The 13,237-nt window shown below is 36.9% G+C and overlaps 1 long non-coding RNA gene across 2 annotated transcripts in view; it reads left to right on the plus strand.

Moving 5' to 3' along the window:
* LOC141503065 (uncharacterized) overlaps positions 1-13,237 on the plus strand; it is a 205,242-nt gene that overhangs the window by 88,705 nt on the left and 103,300 nt on the right. For both annotated transcript variants that reach the window (XR_012472755.1, XR_012472754.1), the window contains exons 3-4: positions 3,185-3,307; positions 3,619-3,716. This is a non-coding gene — a long non-coding RNA (uncharacterized LOC141503065). The remainder of the gene's footprint in view (positions 1-3,184; positions 3,308-3,618; positions 3,717-13,237) is intronic.

A 13,237-nucleotide genomic window follows, 5' to 3' on the forward strand; every position in this document is an offset into this window, starting at 1 on the left:
AGGAAGGAAGGAAGGAAGGAAGGAAGGAAGAAGGAAGAGAGGGAGAGGGAGAGGGAGAGGGGGGAGAGAGGAAGGGAAGGAAGAGAAGGAGGAAGAAGAGAGGAGAGAAGATGGAAGGAAAGATGAAGGGAAGGAAAAAAGAAAGGTAGGGAGAGAAGAAGAAAGAAAAAGAAAGGGAGAGGGATGAGAGAGAGAAAGAATGGAGGGAGGAAGGAAGGAATGAAGGAAGGAAGGAAGGAAGGAAGGAAGGAAGGTAGGAAGGAAGAAGGAAGGAAGAAAGAAGAGAGGGAGAGGGAGAGGGGGGAGAGAGGAAGGGAAGGAAGAGAAGGAAAGGAAGAAGAGAGGAGAGAAGATGGAAGGAAAGATGAAGGGAAGGAAAAAAGAAAGGTAGGGAGGGAAGAAGAAAGAAAAAGAAAGGGAGAGGGATGAGAGAGAGAAAGAAGGGAGGGAGGGAGGAAGGAAGGAAGGAAGGAAGGAAGGAAGGAAGGAAGGAAGGAAGGAAGGAAGGAAGGAAGGAAGAAGGAAGGAAGAAGGAAGAGAGGGAGAGGGAGAGGGAGAGGGGGGAGAGAGGAAGGAAGGAAGAGAAGGAAAGGAAGAAGAGAGGAGAGAAGATGGAAGGAAAGATGAAGGGAAGGAAAAAAGAAAGGTAGGGAGGGAAGAAGAAAGAAAAAGAAAGGGAGAGGGATGAGAGAGAGAAAGAAGGGAGGGAGGGAGGAAGGAAGGAAGGAAGGAAGGAAGGAAGGAAGGAAGGAAGGAAGGAAGGAAGGAAGGAAGGAAGAAGGAAGGAAGAAGGAAGAGAGGGAGAGGGAGAGGGGGGAGAGAGGAAGGGAAGGAAGAGAAGGAAAGGAAGAAGAGAGGAGAGAAGATGGAAGGAAAGATGAAGGGAAGGAAAAAAGAAAGGTAGGGAGAGAAGAAGAAAGAAAAAGAAAGGGAGAGGGATGAGAGAGAGAAAGAAGGGAGGGAGGAAGGAAGGAAGGAAGGAAGGAAGGAAGGAAGGAAGGAAGGAAGGAAGGAAGGAAGAAGGAAGGAAGAAGGAAGAGAGGGAGAGGGAGAGGGGGGAGAGAGGAAGGGAAGGAAGAGAAGGAAAGGAAGAAGAGAGGAGAGAAGATGGAAGGAAAGATGAAGGGAAGGAAAAAAGAAAGGTAGGGAGGGAAGAAGAAAGAAAAAGAAAGGGAGAGGGATGAGAGAGAGAAAGAAGGGAGGGAGGGAGGAAGGAAGGAAGGAAGGAAGGAAGGAAGGAAGGAAGGAAGGAAGGAAGGAAGGAAGGAAGGAAGGAAGAAGGAAGGAAGAAGGAAGAGAGGGAGAGGGAGAGGGAGAGGGGGGAGAGAGGAAGGGAAGGAAGAGAAGGAAAGGAAGAAGAGAGGAGAGAAGATGGAAGGAAAGATGAAGGGAAGGAAAAAAGAAAGGTAGGGAGAGAAGAAGAAAGAAAAAGAAAGGGAGAGGGATGAGAGAGAGAAAGAAGGGAGGGAGGAAGGAAGGAAGGAAGGAAGGAAGGAAGGAAGGAAGGAAGGAAGGAAGGAAGGAAGGAAGGAAGGAAGGAAGGAAGGAAGAAGGAAGGAAGAAGGAAGAGAGGGAGAGGGAGAGGGGGGAGAGAGGAAGGGAAGGAAGAGAAGGAAAGGAAGAAGAGAGGAGAGAAGATGGAAGGAAAGATGAAGGGAAGGAAAAAAGAAAGGTAGGGAGGGAAGAAGAAAGAAAAAGAAAGGGAGAGGGATGAGAGAGAGAAAGAAGGGAGGGAGGGAGGAAGGAAGGAAGGAAGGAAGGAAGGAAGGAAGGAAGGAAGGAAGGAAGGAAGGAAGGAAGGAAGGAAGGAAGGAAGGAAATTATTAAGCATTTATTATATGCTTAATTATATGCTTATATGCTTAACTTATTATATGCTGTGCTAAGGGCTGAAGATATAAAGATATAAAACCAAAAGCAAAGAGAGCCTCTGGTCTCAAGAAACTTTTATTCCATTAGTGGGAACAAATATACAGAGGAATACTGAACAAGAAAGTATACTTTGAACCAAAAAGGTTAAGTAGGGTCAAAGGTCCCCTAGTAACAATGTATTGATTTGATCATGATTTGTGGTTCCAGAACTGGAGAAGATGAGGAGCTGAGAAAAGGGCACTTCAATCCTTAGATTAGAATAAAAGAGGAGAGACTAGGTGAAGATGCACAGGGGATTATGATGTAAAGTAGGGGAAATGAAGGAACTAGATCAAGAAACAAATTTTCTATTTTTACAAGACAATTCATTCCAAAACATAGTTCTTTCTTGAGAAAGGAGGATCTATGTCCTCGTGTGATCTATCCTAAAGTTTGTAATTCAATTACATTGCATAAACATTTCTAAACTTCCTATTATGACTACAGTACCATTTTATGCAATAAGGTTAAAAACAAAAGAATCCTAGTCCTCAAGGGTCAAAATCAGTATAATAGTGTTTCTAATACTCATAGAAAGGGTTGAATCAGCCTAGCTCCCAGTCAGGAGGATAGAATTGAAATGTAGGGTTGAAGCTTAGGGATAAGTTTTTTGGGGAGAAAAACAAACAAGATATTCTCCAAATAATGCAATTAACAGTTTCTAGAAAATGTACCACACTTCCTTGATCCTAATAACTTTCCTTCAGTCTGTAGGTTTTCTCCCCACAGCAAATCTCCCAATTCTGTTCAATGTATAAATCAGGTATTTAGGGACAAGGCAGAACACATATCACCACCTTTACTCCCAGTCTTATAAAAAGAAGCAAAAGAAAAAAAGACAAAAAACAATACTACTCAAAAAAAATTTAAAACATTGAAATAGCTACGGGGGGGGGGGGGGTTAGAACTCTTGGTCTACTTCACTCACTTCTTATTACAACTGAATAAAAACAAAGGGATATTATTTTGATTTTTGCATTTCTACTAGAATTCAAAATACGACTGACACTTTTGTGTTCACTTTAATCTCTGAGGACTTTTTCTCAGAAGATCCCAACGATAAAAAAGAAAAGAAAGAGGTGGTGAGGGGGAACACCACACTCTAAATGCACTGACATTGAATAGTATTTATTCAACAATATTGTTTCTTAAAATCAATACAATCACTTTCTGAAATTCCCTAGATTCTAACTCTCTAACAGAATCAAACCTGAAGTACACAGCCCAGGAGCTTCCCTTGAATTCTAAGTAATTAGAGCATTCTTCTTTAAAGTCATAACAGGGATTCTGTGATATCTGAAGTGATATCTAGAAGAGAATGAAGAGACTGTTCCAAAAATAAAGAGGAAGCTCCCAGTATATCAATGATTCAACACATGCAGAGAAGAGGGGATTTGTAAGTGTGTCTCTTGTTTTGTCTTTTAGCCCTCGGTGATAGAAGAATGTAGAAAGCTACTGACAACCTGTCATTCCCAATAGCCCAACACAGTACTGACTTTAATGGGGCATATAAATTACCAGTTTCTTTTTAAAAAATGAGAACTGATGGGGAATTTTAAAGGGTGTATAAGACCTGATTGAGATCACAGATGATACTGACTTCTAACATAGTCTAGATAATAATAGCTAATCATAACAACTATTATTTACATTGTGTTTCAAGATTTACGAGGCTTTTTGAAAATATCAATTCATTTTTATCCTCAGGAAAACCTTGGAGGGAAGATGTTATTATTATTATCCCCATTTTAGAGATGATAAAACTGAGACAAATAGAAGTAAATTGACTTACCAAGGTTAACACAGTAAGTATTTGAATATGGATTTGAATTCAAATCTTCCTTGCTTTATGGGGCAGCTAGGTGGTTCAGCGAATAGAGCACTGGTCTTAGAATCAGGAGGATGAGAGTTTGAATTCCACCTCAGACACTTAACACTTACTAGCTGTGTGACTTTGGACATGTCGCTTAACCCTTATTGCCTCAGATCCAGGGCCATCTCCAGTCATCATGATTCATATCTGGCCACTGGACCCAGATGACTCAGGAGGAGAAAGTGAGGCTGGTAACTTACCAGAGCACCTTCTCACTCAAATCCAATTGTCCTGGCCTCATCTTCTTGCTATCCTGGTCTTCTTCAAGAATGAAGGAAAGGGAATATGACCAGAAAGGACAATGATCAATGTTGGAAGGGATATGGGAAATCTGAGACACTAATGCATTATTGGTGGAGCTGTGAACTCATCCAACCTTTCTGGAGAGCAATTTGGAATTACACTAAAGGGCAATAAAAATGTGCATCCCCTTACTGGGTCTATACCCTGAAGAGATCATGAAAAAGGGTAGAAACATCAATTGTACAAAAATATTCATGGCAGCTCTGTTTGTGATGGCAAAGAATTGGAAATCGAGGGGATGTCTATCAATTGGGGAATGACTGAACAAATTGTGGTATATGTGTTAATGGAAAACTATTGTTCTATTAGAAACCAGGAGGGATGGGAATTCAGATAAGCCTGGAAGGATTAGCATGAACTGATGCTGAGCATTATGAGCAGAACCAGAAGATACAAACCAAAGTACATCCTAACAGCAACATGGGGTTGATTATCTACCTTAATGGACGTTCATTTCATCAGTGCAACAGTCAGGGACAATTTTAGGGTATCTACGATGGAGAATGCCATCTGTATCCAAAGAAGGAGTTAAGGAGTTTAAACAAAGACCAAAAACTATTACTTTTAATTTGTTTTTTTTAAGTATCTTATTATGTAATTTTGCTCTTATATTTTATTTTTTCCTTAAGGATATGATGTCTTTCTCAACCCATTCAATTTGATCAATGTATTCATTGCATGGAAATGGTGTAAAGACTGTCAGATTGCCTTCTGTGGGGGATGGGAGGGAAGGATGTGAGATTGAGGGAAAACTGTAAAATTCAAAAATCAAAAAAAAAGAATGAAGGACGGGGTAGTTAGATGGCCCACTGGCCCTGGAGTCAGAGGAGCTGAGTTCAAATCCAGCCACAGACACAATAATTGTCTGGCTGTGTAACCTTGGGCAAATCACTCTTAACCCCATTGCCTTAAATACTTTTTTAAATGGACAAGCATTACTTTGTGTCCAGTGCTTTAGTTTAGAAGACACTGGATTACTTTAGGAGCATCTATGGGCCCTTAGTTCCGATCAATATCAAATCAAGGTCTGTTTCTATCTCTATTTTTGGTGGACTAGGTTCAGTTTTCCTGTTTTCCATTGATTGTTATTTTATCTAACATTAATCCCTCTCTCCCAGAATCTGGGAGAAGGGCAAGTGAAAGCATGAAAGGTTCAGCATTGTGGAAAATAACTCATAGAATACACTTGGTATTGCAAGCCTTAATATATCTCCTCCTTATTCAATTGAATTCAGCAAATATTTATTGAGCACTTACTCTGTGTGATGTTCTGTGCTTGGCCCCAAGGATGATAAAAGATAAATAAAGTATAATTCCTATTCTCAGAGAGCTAACAATTTGGGAGGAGAGATAAAACCATCTACTTTATGTCCCCAAAACTCATGAAATTGTCCTCCCTAAAGTAAAAAATGCCCTGTTAAGTACCAAACTCTAGTGGTCTTTTCTCAACACAATAGTCTTTGACCTTTCTGCAGCTTTCATCATTGTTGATCATCCACTTCTTGATACATCCTTTCCTTCTTTTCTGTTCCCCCTTTTTACTGTTTCATTCTCCATCTCTTCTTTTCTCACCTTCTACATGGGAGTTAACTTCCAAGACTATTGCTGTTCCTCCTTTCCTCTCCCTATACATTCTTTCCCTTCCAATTATGTCCCCAGTTTTCAATCTAATTTCTAATTAGATATTACCAAATTATTTAAATCCAGTACCAATCTCTTCCTTGCCTAAATCCCATGTCTCTAATGGCCTGCAGAGTGGCAATGGCAATAAATGCTCATAGCCTGTAAAACCCACTTGTCACAAATGTTGACTGTGGCAGAAGTCAAAGGAATATTAAATATGGGATAGTAATAAGCTGAAGAGAGAAGAAATGGTAACCAAAGACAAAGGGAGACCTATTTCATTCATTTAGTTTCTGTGGTTTCTAACAGGAAGATCAACATGAAGATGAGATGGGATAGAGCAAAGATGAGTCACAGCAAGTTGAAACACATAATAATTGATATCTTGTGCAAAAATTAATAATAAGTTTAATAAACAATTTAATGTCATGGGATAATAAGGAATAGAATAAGGAATTTTCCAGAATAAGGGAAAAGGCACAACAATTGATTGGTAAGCCAATGTCAATCTTGAAACAAAAAAGTAGATCACAAAAGATTTTCTACAGAATTGTGAAGAAATGAAAATGCTGTCTGGTATTCCAAACAAAATGCATAGTTCTTTAAACTACAAACCTTTGCATATGATTTCAATTGCTGGAGAAAATGTAAGACTTAATATTGAAAGTATAACTTCTGAACATAAAGAGAAACAATGATCACCAAAAATCAACATGTATTCATCCAAAATAAATTAATATGTACCTAATTATTTCATTCCTCTTTCTTTTCTTTATTTTAGTTCTTTCCTTCCTTCTTCTTTCATTTCATTATTTTCCTCTTCCTTCCTTCTTTCTTACTTCCCTTCTTTCTTCCATCTTCCCTACCCCCTCCCTCTCTCCTTCCTTTCTTGCTTCCTTCCTTTTTTTTCTTTCTTTTAACAGCTATTATACTAGAATATTAGGAAAATAATCTAGACTCAATATATCTGAATTTCAGTAAGGTATCTGAAAAAGTCATATAATTCATTTGAATTACAAAATTAAATATAAGGATTTGCTTTAGATGAAATCAACAGAAGTTTATTAGCTGGGTTGAAAGGGAATTAATTGATGAATCAAGAGTAAGTAAGAGGAAAGTCTCTGGAAAAGTAGTCTAAGAATTTCACTTTGTGAAACATCCTTGTGATGTTTAATGCTTTAAACAGTAACTTGGATCAAGATGATATGTGTATATCAAATGTGTATATGACTCAAATGTAACAGATGGCTAACATACTTGTAGCTCAGTGGCAGAATGAAAATTACTCTGGAGTCAAGAAAAATTCAGTTCAAATCTGGACTCAGACACTTACTAGTTGTGTGACACTGGATAAATCACTTAATTTCTCTTTGCCTGTTTTCTCATTTGTAAGATGGAATAATAAAAATAACACTTTGTTTTCCTCATAATAGTGTTGTGACTATCATACTTGATAATATATATATGAAAGTACTTTGCAAACCTTAAAAGTGCTATATAAAGGTAAATATTAATAATAATTCTTGGGTTCCAATTTTTTTCCTGATACATATTAGATTGTGAACATGGAAAAGTAATTTAAAACTCTCAGTGCCCCGGCTTACCCTCTAAGGTTTTATTTTTGAGATGAATTGCTAAAATGCATCAGAGGTTTTCACACCTGAAGTTCCCAATAAGAATAATAACATCATAAATCAGGACTAAAAGAAAGTGTGAAGATAATAAGATCTTAGAAACAAAAAGAAATTAAGAGGACAAATAGTCCTTGAATCATAGACTTAACTATGAAAGGGACCACAGAGGCTATTTGATCTAACCGCTTCATACAACAGAGAAGCCTGCTGACTAAAAGCATGACCTAAAGTCACAGAAGGGAACAGTTGAACTTGGAACCCATGTCTTCTGACTTCGAATACAACTACTTTTCCACTGTGGCATGATGATAACTAGCATTTATATAAAATTTTAGGATTATAAAGTGATTTTCATACATTAGGTTCTCAAAATAATTTTTGTGAGATAGAGTGTTATTATTATCCTCATTTTACAGATGAGGAAACTGAGACTGACAAGGTCTCAGTGACTTATCCAGGATCACAGAGCTAGTACGTTTCTGAGGGTAAGATTGAAACTCAGGTCTTCTTAAACCAAGTCCAATATTATCCCCTGTGGGACCTGGCTTAACACATAATGACAAATGTGTATGTTTAAGGGGAAAAAATGAAAAAGAAAACAAGGATAGATATAGGGATAATACAATTCCTTCTAGATTATTTTCTGAATACCTTCAGTGATTATTTTAATGGAAAATACAATGATACATGAAAGAGTCAAGTCATCAATTGGCAAATATTCTGCAATGAAACTTTTCTCCAACAGTGAACAAGTCCTTGATTAGGAGTATGTGAAATGAACTGCACAAATACTATATGGAAGAGATGGGGCTGGGCTATTTAGAAGACAACAAGCTTCCTATGCGTCAACAAAATGATATGTCATGTGATGAATTAATTTCATATAAGGATATATTGAAATGGTATTGTGTCTAAAAAAATAAAATAAATATTCCTCTCTACCTTATTCTGGTCAGACCAATCTACAATGCTCTGTTCGGTTCTGGATAATGACTAAGAATACCCCTGTAAACTTCACCATTTAGTTTTTAAAGCTCAATACATTCTGGCCTTGATTCAAATTCTCTCAGGTTTATTGGATAATACTTTTTCTCCAGCTCTCTGTGATCTAGTCAAACTGATCTATCTGTTTTATATTCAATACTGCATCACTGAACTCCTTGACTCTGCTTCAGAGAGTCAATATCTTCCTTTACTATATGACTCAAATACCACCTTCTACATGAAGTTTTTCTTGATTCTCCTTGGAAACCAGTACCCTTCCTCTTACACCATCTTGTCTCTAACTAATTTGTATACATTTATATTTAGATTGTGTGTCTGCTTGCATATGCAACATGTAACGTACATATATTTTGATAGATTTATGAGTATATATATGTATATTTTATATACATATATACTCAGTACATCGATACATATCTATGTATCTAGATACATATATGTGTATTATGTATATATGTATATGTGTATTTGTGCTTGGTTTCTCTCCCAATCAGAATGAAAGCATCTCGAGTGTTAAGGACTAATTCATACTTGGTATTTTTATGTCCTGTAACAAGCACAGGGTTGGATAAAAAGTAAGTACCTAATAATTACGTATTGATTGATTGATATATCAAGTCCAAGTCCAGAAATGGGCAATCAGCATGGTGAAGTTCCTTCAAAAGCTGCTATAGAAGGATTGGTTAAAAGAACTGAGAAATTTTACCCTGGAGCAGAAAAAAAATAGAGAGAACATGATAGCTACCTTCTAATATTTGAAAGGCTGTCAGGAAGAACAAGGATTATATCACTTTACTTGGTGCCTAGAGGGGCCAGGAGCTAGTTGCAATGGATTAAAAGTCTGGAAGCACATTTAGGCTTAGAAGAAAGAATAATTTCCTAACAATTTTGTTAGTCTTCAGTTATTTTCAGTCGTGTCCCACTCTTGGTGACCCTATTGCAGCTTTCTTGGCAGAGATATTGGAGTGGTTTGCCATTTCCTTTTCCAGCTCATTTTATATTTTGTGATTCTGAATTAGCTTTTATCTCTTTAACTTGTCTTTATTTCCTATCTCCTCTTCATTAATATTCTATATAACTGTCAAAATAATCTTGCCAAGGTGTAGATACAGTTACTTGACTCCTTCTTACCTTTAAGATTCAGGCCTATGAAGTCTTCCCTGTTGCCCAAGCTGAAAGTAATTACTTCTTTCTCAAGTTTTTCTAAACTATCTTGCTGTGATCTCTCGTATGCATGAATCACATTGCATCTACTACTTATTTATGCACTTGTTATATTCCCAACCTGATTAAATCCTTAATGGTTCTTAAGGGCAGAGAAAATGCGATTATTTGTTCTTACACTTACAGTGTTTGGACCAGAGCAGACTCTAAGTAAATGGATGAGGTGAATGGAAGACTAAAGTGTGTTCCAAATCTGAAATTTAATGACTCTCTCAAGTATTTCTTTCAATTGATCAATTCTTGATTGAGGTACCCAAATAACTATAAAATCTGGTAGGATATGATTAGATCATGGGGAAATATCAAGTGATATTTGAGTTTAAAGGAGAGAGAGAGACTACTTTGAATCTAAGGGATAAGGGAAGTCTACTTGCAAAAGCTGGCATTTGAATAAGTAAAATAGGAAATATATGAGAAAAAAAGATTAGAAGGGGAGAAACCTATTTATATTTTGGAGTTGCATGTATAATTATTTTAGAGTTATCTCCCTCCCTATCATACCTGTTCCAAGCCTATAAGGTTAGATAAGAGAGGGCAAACCTCATTCAAGAAGAATAGTTGGGATCTGGATTTAATTCTTCAAACAATAGGCTGACTCCTCCAATGAGGAAACAAAAAAAAAATCAGTAAGTTGCTTTTTCCTGATCTTTTTTTCTCACACTTTTCATGCACACACTCATACACACACACACACACACACACACACACACACACACACACACACACACGACTGACTAACTTTGTGTATTAGCATTAGGTGTCCCTCTTAGATTAGTTTTTGGGGAAAGTTAGTTCTCTGTCACCCAGCAGGTATTAGAGGTCCCTGAGGTAGTTTATAAAATGTGACATCCTTTTATGATTCAAATGAATTCCCTTTCTTCTTTATCTCAGTCAGATTGGCTCAACGTTTCATGTAGGACATATGTGTGTTCCAAGTTGCTTAATTGAATGATGGTAATAAATTATGGGAGGGGAAATAGCAGTAGATAGGAATAAAATAAAGGAATGATCAAATTCAAATATTGTATCTACTATTTATGTATGTATTCCTCTCAACAAACTTTTGAAGTAGGATACTATTATTAACTACATTTTATAACTGAAGAAACTGAAGCATAATAGTAATTAAGTAACTTACTCAGAGTCATTCAGCTATTAAGTGTCTGAGATTTCATCTGAACTCAGGTCTTCCTGTCTCCAGATCTATTTCCTGAGATACCTAGCTACTTCTAATATCTAATATCATCTCTTTTGAAACAATTTTCCCTTTCATTGTACAATCCATCCAAATAATTTTGGATATGGTGTTTAAGAAAAACTAAAAACCTTGCATGTGAAGCCTTGCCAAGCCCTTTCAGGGTTGCTTCTTTTTGGTGTAAACATGACACTCAGTGGTGACTCCACAAAGTTATGGCAAATGCAATAATCACACCCAAGTAAACCATCTCAGAAGATAGGCTAAACTAGATTAAGTGTAATGAACAGTTTTCAAACCTGTCAGTGATGGGGATGAGAATGTTTACCCTAAACGTGTGAAGACTTTCTCTAGCAAAATGGGTGGATGAGAACAATTTGTTAACACGGCCATGAAGATGGCTTAAGTAGTCACTGTAGAGTGCTTAGAATTTGATCATAGTTCAAAATCATTCACTGCTTTCCAGGTCATCACTAGTCTTCTTGACTTTTGTCCTGCCACTCCACTTCAATGACTCTGAAAGAGAGAGGCTGATGACTTTGTGCAACTCTGCCTCACAAATCCAACATCATCCATACTATTTTACCCCAACATCATGATGTCATTAGTCATCTTTGAAAACAAAGAATGAAAAACAACTTAATGACTACAATTCACTCCTTCCTCAACTCTACCTGTTAGAATCCATAACTTTCTTCAAAGCTCAGTTTAAGCACTATCTTTGATATGAGGTCTTTCCAGATTCTTCTAGTTGCAAGTACTTCCTCAAAAACTGCATTTACTTCAACGTAAACAGTTTATTAAAATTATAATATTCATTCATGTATATGTGTATGTGTTTTGGAGGAGGGTGTGTTAAATCTCTCAAAAACCTCAAGAATTGTATTTTATCCCACTTCAGAATGAATAGTAGAACTGGATTTGGAGGAGAAGTTTTCTACTACAACATTTTTAAAATGTCTTGATCAAAATACAGTTTTAAGCAAGTAAGATATTGCCTCTCTTCAAGGAATTTCCTATTTGAATTGAGCTACAGAATACATAAAATGAAGCTGGAATCAAGGAGCAAGTTAATAAGGAGGAAGGATGAGAAGGGTAGCTGACATGGAGTTTTGTGAGACTACAGTTAGTTACTGAGGCTTGGGTCTTGCCAAAAATCAAATTTCAGTGAATGAAATGTGATCCACAATTCTGATGGTGAACATGGTCAGAGAATGAATTAGCATATAGGTTTAAACACTTGTCCTTAGAAAAGACCAAAATTCATCATTTTCATTTTGCAGAGAAAAGGAACTGGTATCATTCATTCATAAGTTAATAGAAGTGGAATCATTCATAAGCCAAGCACATAATCTCCAAGCAGACAGGACTCTTTACAGCAGTAGCATTTGAGTATTCTTTACCTCCAGAGGTCCCAGACTTCAATGTAAGATGATGCCCTGACAAAGTCACTGGAAGATGGAGTGAGGTATGACCATGATCAATCAATTCTTCCCAATCCCCTGAGGAAGGGATCTGAAAAATGTTTCTCTCAAAGTGCCTCTCCACAATGAAATCTGTGGGACATCTTGCCTAAGGAGACATTTCCTCCACTGGTACAATGTAAACTCTACAATAACAGAAGGTTGCTTTATTTTTGTCTTTGTATCTAAAAATGTTCAGTACATAATAGATTTTAATAAATCTTGGTTGATTGATTCATATATTCTACTTTTGAGGTAATAGTGAATTTAAAGGAACTTAGGAATAATTCTCTCCTTACTTCCTAATTTTACAAATGAAAAAAAAAACTGGTGACTAAGGAGGCTTAATGACTTGCCAAAGGTCCCATAGGTAGAGTGCTTGGAAGAATTTGAAATTAGGTTCTCTGACTCCACAGTTAGAAGACAGTATGTATTCCAATTCTGCTATATGGGGTCTTGAGTAAATCATCTCACCTTCAGATGAAGATAGTCTGAAAGTTACCATCTTTAATGAAACTAAGATTTATGGAAGATAAATGGCCTGTCCATGGTCAGATAAATGTACTATAACTATTATGACTACATAGTACCTGTATTAACTATGAAAACTGTTATTTGAACTCAAGTCTTCTGAATCTATGCTACTTTTCCTAAAAAAGAATCCCATGAAAACCTAAGGGTTAATATTGACAGAGAAAGAAAAGAGCTATAGATACTTAATGAAAGAAAAAGTATCCATTGGGGAAGTTTTCTGGCACAGTGGATAGAATACCCAGCCTGGAGTCAGGAGGACTTGAGTTCATATCTGGTCTCAGGCTCTTAATAATTACTTTACTGTGTGACCTTGGGCAAGTCACTTAACCCTATTGCTTTGAAAAAACCAAAAACAAGCAAACAAACAAAAGAATTCAATGATAGAAGGTTGGAGAAAGCCATGCCCAATGTCAATCAGATGTGGAGAAAGGTTTACAGGCTCCAATATCACAATGAAAAGATTGGTATAACA

The sequence above is a fragment of the Macrotis lagotis genome, chromosome X (assembly GCF_037893015.1).
Source record: "Macrotis lagotis isolate mMagLag1 chromosome X, bilby.v1.9.chrom.fasta, whole genome shotgun sequence".
Taxonomy (NCBI): Eukaryota; Metazoa; Chordata; class Mammalia; order Peramelemorphia; family Peramelidae; genus Macrotis; species Macrotis lagotis.